This window comes from Mustela erminea, chromosome 18, assembly GCF_009829155.1.
Source record: "Mustela erminea isolate mMusErm1 chromosome 18, mMusErm1.Pri, whole genome shotgun sequence".
Lineage (NCBI taxonomy): Eukaryota > Metazoa > Chordata > Mammalia > Carnivora > Mustelidae > Mustela > Mustela erminea.
Window position 1 is genome coordinate 42965466 of NC_045631.1, and position 9242 is coordinate 42974707.

Below are 9242 nucleotides of genomic sequence, written 5' to 3' on the forward strand. Positions count from 1 at the left end.
ACGCAGGCCTCCTGGGAGGTGAACTGAGTCCTGGAGGGAGTCAGGAATCTGTTATAAGTGCCTTGTATGACCCTAAACTAGCTCCTTCTCTGTGGGCCTCAGTTTCCCTGTGGGTCAAAGGAGCTGGATGAGGTGGTCTCCGCAATCTTGTCTCTGCTGCTTGGCGGGTTTGTTCATAGCCTTCCTTCAATGGGGGAGAAGCTGCGCTCTCTGCTTCTGCCGGTGGCCCGCAGCTGGGGGTCGGACGTCTTTTCCGCCCTCTTTTCTAGACCCGTCTCCCTGAAGCTTTACTCTTCTGTTTCTCAGGCCCTCCCTCCCTGGTTGCCAGAACTGACAGGGTCTCACTTTTCACCTGTCTCCTCTCCCGGACTCCCTAGTCTTGTACGTCCTACGTCACTTCTCTGGGGGAAGAGGAGGGCAATCTGCTCTCCCTAAGCCCTGACGAGCCCCAGGCTCCGGTCTGGGCTCTTTCGTACATGTTAGCTCATTTAACCTTCCCAGCCCTTCAGAGACAAGGATGAGCCTCACTTCAGGGGAAACTGAGGCTCAGAAAAAAACATGGCTTGGCCAAACTCCCACACTAGGAAGAGGTAAGCCAGGACTCAGACCAGATCAGTTTGATTCTAAAGGCCAGATTCTTTCCGCTGCATCACAGAACACCTTCCCTGTGTCACTTAGCCTTCTGGAGTCTTCCTGGGCGAGATTCCTTCCTGGGTGAGGCTCCAGGCTCCTTCAGGGCACAATGGTAGAGCAGGCCAAGCATGGAATCTTCCTCCAAAGACCTACCTCCTCACAGACAGGGGGAGAGGGAGGTAAGTAATAAGTCTCCGAAACTGGTTGGGACATGAGAATAATTAACTTGAGCCCAGGGTTCCCCTGTGTGTGACCTCACGCCAGTTCCATTTTCCACCTCAGGCCATGCCCAGTTTTATCCACCAACCTGGCTCATTAGAGTTGACTTCTTTGAGTCCCACAGAACAGCCCAAAGGGGCATAAGGTAAGGTGCCATCACTTCCTACACAGGATAGCTGTGTGACCTTGGTTAAGTCGCTCCAACTCTTAGAACTTGGTTTCCTCATCTGCATAATGGCCATAATCACTCACCCACCTTAACAGACAGTGACCGTGAAGGGACTTCATTGGCTCTGATGTAAAAAATGCTCTTTCCCCTCCTCTGTCATAATGCCTATCCCAAGGGTCACTGGTAACGCAGGCCTGGAGAACATTTGTTGGATGCATACGAGTCACGAACCTTCGGACAGCCCTTTAAAGTTTACCGAATGCCTCTACACTCTAGAAGTCGTCACTTCTCCCAACAGACCTTTCAGAAGGCAGGGCTGCCCTTCCTCTTGGTCTTACAGTCAAGGAAACTGAGGCGCATCTTTTATGGCTCCCAGTGGGCCAAGGGGTTGGGGCGCTTTCCGCTGACAGCTCTCTGTCTTCTTGTCATTTGGAGAGAGCGGGCCTGGAAGGGCAGCTCTGCCGCCAGCTGCGGCCCAGATGTGGAGGCCTGGCCAGCCACAAAGGAGGTGGGTGGGTGGGAACATCCTGCCATTTCCTCCCTCGAAGACAAATGGCTCAGGGGCCACTGGAGGCTCTGGAGGTTGTGGCTGGATTAGGAGGCTCCCCAGAGCCTCAGTGAGGCGGGAGCCATGCTCGTCCTGAAAACAGCTCCTCTGTGTGAGGTGGCCACTGGGAGGAAGCGGTCCGAGGGCCTGCGCTCCGTAAGCGGCCTCCCCTCTCCTCAGAGCACGACTCTCCAAATAAGTCTGTTGAATCCCTCGGTCCTGAAGGCCCTCGTGCTGGTGTGGGCAGAGGCCATCTTGGGCAGCATTCTGTTTGTTCAGTTGGTTTTGGGGGGGAGGGAACAGCATTTGGAACTCTTTCTGATGGCTGTGGCGTGAACAGACACACATTCACACACAGAGAACCATACACATGGTGTACACACTCACGCACCTGTACACACGTACACACACACACACACCATGCTTGTGTGCGCACACGCGCGTTCATCCACACCTCCCAAGACCAGAATTGAGCTCCCCGGAGCCCTTGGAGCTCCCTTAAGCCCCTCAGGGGAGGAGGGAAGGAAGCCGGGTGTCATATATCATCTCTCTCCAAACAGGCGGTGTCCTCTCTGCCCAAAGTGGGGGTGGGGATGGTCGACAACCAGGAACCGGTCTTGGGAAGGAGCCGCTCTGACCCATATTTCACAGACACCCCAGACAGAGCCTGCTGTCAGGAGCGCTGTCTAATTTCCTCTCCTGACTGCCGGCCCAGATCCCCCCAACAAAGAGGGGCATTGTGTCCTCCTCGCTGCCTGGGCATCTGCTCCACAGAGATCCGTCAGGGGACGCGCAGAGGGGATTTGGGGGATGAAGGCGCTGTATCCCCCAGAAGGGCCACAAATTCTTGAGCAGAAAGAGCTCGGTCCGGGCCGAGGGGACCCCCCAGCCTCCCAGCAGTCCTCTGGGCCCCCCTCCTCCATGCCTTGGAAGAGCTTCTCCTCAGGTCTTTCCGGGAAGAGGTGGGTGAGGAAAACATTTACAGGGTAGTGGCGGTGGACGAGAAAGCATTTGAAGGGGGCTGGGCCTCCCCACCCTCTCTTGGAAGAAACGCAGCCTTGAGCCCTTGGCCTCCCCTTCTGGGGGGGACTTGCCGGCCTATGGGGGTGGCCTTCAGGGAAGTAGTCCTTGGTTTTTGCTGCTCGACATCTTTCGCAGGTTGGGCATTCTGGGAAGGGCACAGGGGTCCTGGGAGGCAATGCTGAGCCTGGACAGAACCAAGGGAGAGTGGCTAGCAAGGGGGAGGACCTGGGACCAAGAGCCACTGAAAGACTTCCAAGAATGCAGGCCAGCCCTGTCCTGGGTGTCCACTTTCTGATTCCCTCCTGGGGACACCTACCGAGAGGCTGCTCCTCTCCAGGTGCCAGGCCACTGGGTCAAGTCCTCAGGATGGCCTCCCGTGGGGACTGTATGTGTATTGGCTGCGGGGGTGGGCGGTGCTTCAATAGCTGAATCACGAGCACAGGGTGCACTTGGACGGGAGGCAGGGGATGTTTGCAGTCACAGTGTGGAAGTGGACAGGGCTTTGCGCTGGGTCAGCAAATCCAAGGTGAACATGGAGCCTGCATCCTCCACGCCCTTGACCTCCATCACTATCCCCTGGGTCTTCTCAGCAGGGCTTCTTATCTGGACAGCTTCGTGCTTTGGAAACATTTTGCCCCAAGTGTCTGTTCATCCTTTGAACTCAAGGCAGAGCAGGCTCTTAGAATGCTCAGGAAATTGGCCCCTAGAGGGTACATGGTTTGCTTAAAGTCACACGGCAAACAAGTAGGAGAGCAGAGCAGAGCCCAAGACACAGGCCTCCTTCTCTCTCTTTTGTACTTTGTTGTCACTGGGTTGCAGCCTTCCTGTAGAAGAAGAAAACTCCGTCTAGAACATAGTGTGTGTGTGTGTGTGAGAGAGAGAGAGAGAGAAGAGACAGAGAGGGTGGGGGACAGAACAGAAAGACGAGACAGAAGAGTCTCTCTGAACCAGGCCCTGTGCTAGGTTCTCTGTAGACCGGACCCCATTGTTCTGGGGACAGGCTACCTCATCTCCACTCACCATGCCCAGGACTTCGCACATAATTGGCCCTCAAGAAATGTTTTCATGGAATGAATGAATGAATGAATGAATGAAGTCAGTCAACCCTCCCATCAACCGGTGAGTAAAACACCATCTCTATAGAAGCACTTTTCAGCAGATGTTTTCATGCACAAGTTCTGCTGGTCCCTGGGATGAGAAAACGAGGCTCAGAGAAGTGAAAGTCATGAAAGTCACACAGCCAGGCAGTAGCAGAGTCCGTGTGGGAGCTGAATTCAGTGTGTTAGTCTCTGCAGCCCGTGGTGGTGGAGGGTGGGGGTGCAGAGGAGGGAAGGGGGTCTGAGGAAGGGATTCCTCCTCCAGCAATGCAGAGGGCAGGAAAGGAAAGCAATGTGAAAGGAGCAAGGTCCCAGAGGCAGGCGGCCCGCTCCGCTCTCTAGCCAGGTGTGCTGGGTGCTTTAGACAGGATTTGTGTTCCTGGAAAACCGGTTTTAAATCACTTTTAAAAACACAAATAAACCCATCCTTTTCAGCCACTGGGGAAGCCTGCAGCTTGACGGAAGTCTCCAGCACGTTTTCTTTTACACCGCGAGGGACTCTGTAGAGACTGGGGAGTTTGCCCTCCTGGATTTTCTCAAAGCGTGGTCAGTCTGCAGGATGGTGGAGAAATCCCACCACGGGGCTCTGGCCCAGATGAGCACAGCTCTTCAGGGGGGCCCGCAGACCCAGCTGAGCCTGCTGCCTTCCCAATAATGCTGGAGTTAAGCCCAGCCATGGGCCCCAGCTCCGGGGACAGGCTGGAGTCCTGAGCCAGCAGCTCCGGTTAGGAAATTAATAAAGAAAGAGAAGCTCTTGCAGCCAGGCCCACGGTGAGAGACGAGTTAGGTCATGTCTCTTTCTGTTCAATCGGATATTAGTCCCGACCCTGATGTCACCTTCAAGCTATTAAACATCACCCTCAGAAATTCAGCGTGAATTGCTCAAGGCTCTTATCAGGCGTGCCTCTGAGCTTGCTGTCATCAGGGGCCAGGCCCTGATCCTGCTTTTGTGCCAACTTCAGGTCAAAGGGGAGATGTTCCTTTAGAATTCAGGCAGGACTCAGGGCTGGGAGTGGGGGAGTGAGTGACGGAGAATCTTGGTCCTTTGGCCAGAATCAGAGATCATTTCCTTGGGCCACAGAAACAGGGTGGTGCCAGTGTCTCTCTTTCAGCGTGGCATGGTGGACCTGGTGGACTCAAGAGACCTGGATGGCATCAAGCCATCCAGTCTAACCGGCTTTTGGACCACAGCCTCCCCTACATCGTGGGCTATGTGCAATAGCAATGGGCACTTGCAAGCTGGGAAGCCAGGCGATGCCAGTAGGCTAGCAATTCACTCTTCCATCCATCCGTCTATGGGTCCGTCCATGCACATGGATGGACATCCAGTGCAATAATTATTTTTTGAGCACTTACTGTGTACTGGGCATCACGCTATCGTCTGAAGGAAAACAGTCAGGGAAACACAACCCCCTTTCCCTCCTCTAGCTTGGAGATCAGACCACAAATGAACACGCAAACAACAAAGACAAGAATTATAAATTATGGCACTAGCCATCAGGGAAGAAACGCAGGTGGGAAGACAGAGATCAAAGGGTAGGAGCGGCCTGGGGAGGATGTGGTAGTAGAGCAGGGTGTCAAGGTATTTTTGAAGGTGTCTGTTCAGGATTTACAGCGAAGGGGACTGAAGAGGTACAACCAGGAAGAGAAGGAACATGGTGACAGCCCAGAGCCGTGGTGGCCAAGAGCTGATGTGATTGGCAATTGCTGTGCTGGTAACTATACGGGATTAGCTGGTGGAGAATATATAGCTTTAAAGGCAAGGAAAGAAAGCCACCCACCCCGAGCTCTTCTGGTTACTGGAACTAGGATGCTTTAGGGATACAAATCGGAATACACAGACCTTTGCTAAACACCCATTCTTTTCTTTGACTAGAGGAGCCATGAGAAATGCATGTATTCTTCCCAGGGGCCCCGCCCTGGCAGGTAGATTTCTGAAGCCCTGAGCCCCACCGAGGCCCTTTTAATGGGAAATGGATCCCCTATTCACTTCGCTTCCTCTCTGCCTCTCTCTGAAGGGCAGTCGCACACCTGCTTGTCCTTGATGCTCTGTCAAGGATGGAGAAACCCATTACCAAAAAGTTACTATATGGGAATTCTTGGCTCTTTGGATTCCTACCAAGCCCCCCCTGTGTCACCATCACTGGTTCACATCGGGGAGTCGTCAGTGGGTGGTCTTGCTTCTCTCGTACAGCTTGGCACCCAAGATGAGGCAGAGGATTCTCACGCATTTGAGGAGCGGCCTGTTCTAGCTACCGTTCGCTGGTCAACCAGATGCCGGTGCGGCAGCATGGGAGGAGCGCAGGGACTGCTCCAGAGAAACCAGAAAACATTTGATGGACGTGTGTGTGCACCTCTCGTTTCTCCAGGAGACTCCCCACAACAGAGTTCTTCACTGTGTTTATTGGGGGAATTTAACTTCTTACATTGAAAGAGACTTTTTTTCCTATTGGTTTTAGAAATGAATGTTGCTGCTTGATGTTGAAAATTAGTTGGGTCATATTCGTACATTAAAATGTGCTCTGTGTTCCTTTCCAGGAGTCCCTTCAAGTGCTCCTAGATGCCTAAGTCCTTGGAGAGGGAAAGAACCAGGAATGTAGGAGAGAAATCACATGGGGGGCCCGTGTGTGTATGCAGAAGGGTGAGTGGTTTGGTGTTGCTGGAGCACAGAATTGTGTGGCCGGGGTGGTGAGACCAAGTGGTAGAGGTAGGCAGGGGTGAGGGCAGGGGAATTTTGGAGTCCGGCGAGGAGTTTTGAACTTTATTTTGTAGATGATGGGATGCCATTGACCGATTTTAAATCTGGGTTGATCAAAGTTGGATTGTGTGTGTGGTGTGTGTGTGTGTGTGTGTGTGTGTGTGTGTGTGCGCATGTGACTATTCTAGGGGATGGACTTTGCGGAGTCTCAGATCAGAAGGAAGGAGAGCTCCTGGGGGGTTTCATTCAAGTGAAAGATGTTGACAGTCTGGACAAAGATCACAGGGGGAATGAGGAGAACCTGCACAGGAAGTGAAATGAGCAAAACCTGGTAATTGATTGGCTCTGAGATGCAAACAGTATCAACAATGTGTCCTCAGTCTCCAGGATGCATGAATGGGTGGGTTGTAGTGTCACCAGCTAATATAGAGGATTCAGAATACAGAATACGAGGTTTAGAATCTCGGGGTAATGGAGATTTTCTCTTAAATATTTTGAGTTTGAGATGCCTGTAGTCACCCAGGTGATAGGAGCAGTAGGGAGCGGAATATGAAAACTTAAGCTCCCAGGTCCTGGGTGGGAAGGTTTGGGCTGGGGCCGGAATGCCTGGATTCAAATCCCAGCTCTATCACTGGCCATCAGTGTTCACACAGTGGGGCAGCAGTAACAAATGATCCCCACATCTAACGGCTTACGGCAAACTTCTCTGTCCTCACTGATACACATGAAGGTTGTGGGTTTGGTTTTGGCTTTGTTCCACATCTTTCTCATTCCGGATCGCAGGCTTATGGTGGAATCCTCATCCCAGCCTTGTGCAGAGGGAAAAGGGCCATGGCAGAGACATGAGGACTCTAAAACTTTCGCTAGCTCGAGCGCTCGGCTCTTCTAGTCACATTCTATTGGCCAAAGCCAACCACACGGACAAGCCTGGGGTCAATGAAGTGGGGAAGCACACTCCTCCCATGGGAGATACAGCACATGGCAATGATCAGGGAGCCATATTGCCCCAGTGGGGAAGGGAGGAAGTTGTTGGGCCCGATTGTATGTTCTACCACAACCACTAACCAGCTGTAAAACCTCGGTGGTTTACTCAACTTTTCCCTTGCCTTGGTCACCTCATCAGTAAAACAGGAATTCTGGTACTCTTGGGATTGTTATGTAAAGCACTTAGAATAGTGCCCAACACAGTGCAGAGTAAACGGTGTATGACTGTAGGCGGAGGGAAGGAAGGAGGGGAGGAGGAGTTCTCTCTCCATGGGTACAGCGTTTCAGTTTGGGAAGACGAAATGTTCTGGAAAGGGATAGTGACCACAGTTGTACAACAGTGGGGCAGTACTTAACGACACAGAGCCGTATGCTTAAAAATGGTTAAAATTCTACGCTATGCATATTTTACCCCAATAAAAAACATGTAGGTAGATGGAATCATCTGGGCAGAACGTGAAGAGTGCGGAAGGCAGTAGGAAGAAGGCAGAAATTCGGGAACAAGCAGTGGGGGCAAAAGCATGGAAGACAGAGAAGGAATATTCTGGATAGACAAGGAAAAAAAGCAGGAGAGACTGATATCCTCTGAAGCCAGGGGAGTAGAGTGAAGACAGAGTGCTGGAATGCTCGAGGTGTCTGTTTTGCTTGTCTTTGAACCTGAACCTTCTCTTTAGCACCTTGATTTTGTGGGTCTGCTTTCCTCTGCCAGCTCCTGATGATGTCATTTCCGGTCAGTGCCCATGCTGTGCCCAGACTGCCTCGAGGCCGAATCCTGGCCTGGTCTCCTCTCTTGGCTCCCTCCCTCCCCACTCTGTAGCCAGTTCTACTTTGTCCGTGGCTAACATCTTGGTGAGACCAATCTTTTTAAGTTAAAAAGACATAGGATTGAGGACATTTCTTCTTTTTTATTTTTTATTACTATTTGTGGGTACTGTTCTATTCTGAGACCACAAAACCTCCAAATTCTGAACTTTAAAATTAGGCGGGGATGGGGGCGGCACCTGGGTGACTCAGTCTATTGAGCATCTGATTTTTGATTTTGGCTCAGGTCATGATCTCAGGGTCACGAGATCGAGCCCCGCGTCAAGCTCTGTGCTCGGTGTGAGAGTCTGTTTGAGATTCTCTCTCTCCCTCTTCCTCTGCCTCCCACTACCCCTCAATTAGGGGTGGTTAGTTTATGGTCAAGATTCTTTTACTAACAAAAGAATTCATCTTCTGTTTACAGAACTTTAGTGATTTGATAAGCCGTAGGTGAGGCAACCCGACAGCTAACATTTTATAAGGGGAAAGGAGCACAACACAATTGCAAAGGGAGAACAACATAGTTTTTCCAATGATAATGTTTGCACCCCCACATTTTGAAGAGCCTAAAGGGGGATACCTGGGTCCAAATGATTCCTTCCCTTTTTTTCTTTGTTTTTAGACATCGTCCAGATGATCATCCCACGAACCTCAGAGGGCTGCACACAGAGAGAATGCGGTTCTTAGCTCTGCAAAGAAAAAGGCCCGAGAACTATCCTCTTCCATTGATTTTATTTCTCCAAGAGTTTTCTTACTAAGTGAATTAACCTTGCACCGTTAACTTGACGTAATCTAAAGAAAATATATGAAATATGCTTTAGGAAAAAAATGACACGTGCTCTAACCAGCCATCTCATTTGGCAATCGTTTTCCAGAGCTGTTGTCCTTTCGGGATGGGGACCTGGGGTTCTTTTTACATCTGAGTGACTGAATCTACACACAAGAGCTCCAAACTCTTGCTGACCTCCCTCTGCAACCCCAGTTGGTATCAGGAGACACAGCACTGAGGCCGACGGGGGTCTCTCTCCAAGGCTCAGGTCACCCCAGCCTGTCTGGCCATGTGTCCTGGAG

At 51.6% G+C, this 9242-nt stretch overlaps 1 long non-coding RNA gene across 3 annotated transcripts; it reads left to right on the forward strand.

Annotated features, from left to right (window-relative positions):
* Positions 1-707: 707 nt before the first annotated feature.
* LOC116578115 lies at positions 708-8963 on the forward strand. Of its 3 annotated transcripts, XR_004280744.1 has the most exons (5): positions 708-812; positions 5883-6032; positions 6227-6329; positions 7170-7318; positions 8794-8963. It is a non-coding gene; the product is annotated as an uncharacterized LOC116578115 (long non-coding RNA). The 3 variants fall into 3 exon arrangements; XR_004280742.1 differs by lacking the exon at positions 7170-7318; XR_004280743.1 differs by lacking the exons at positions 5883-6032; positions 7170-7318.
* Positions 8964-9242: the final 279 nt, after the last annotated feature.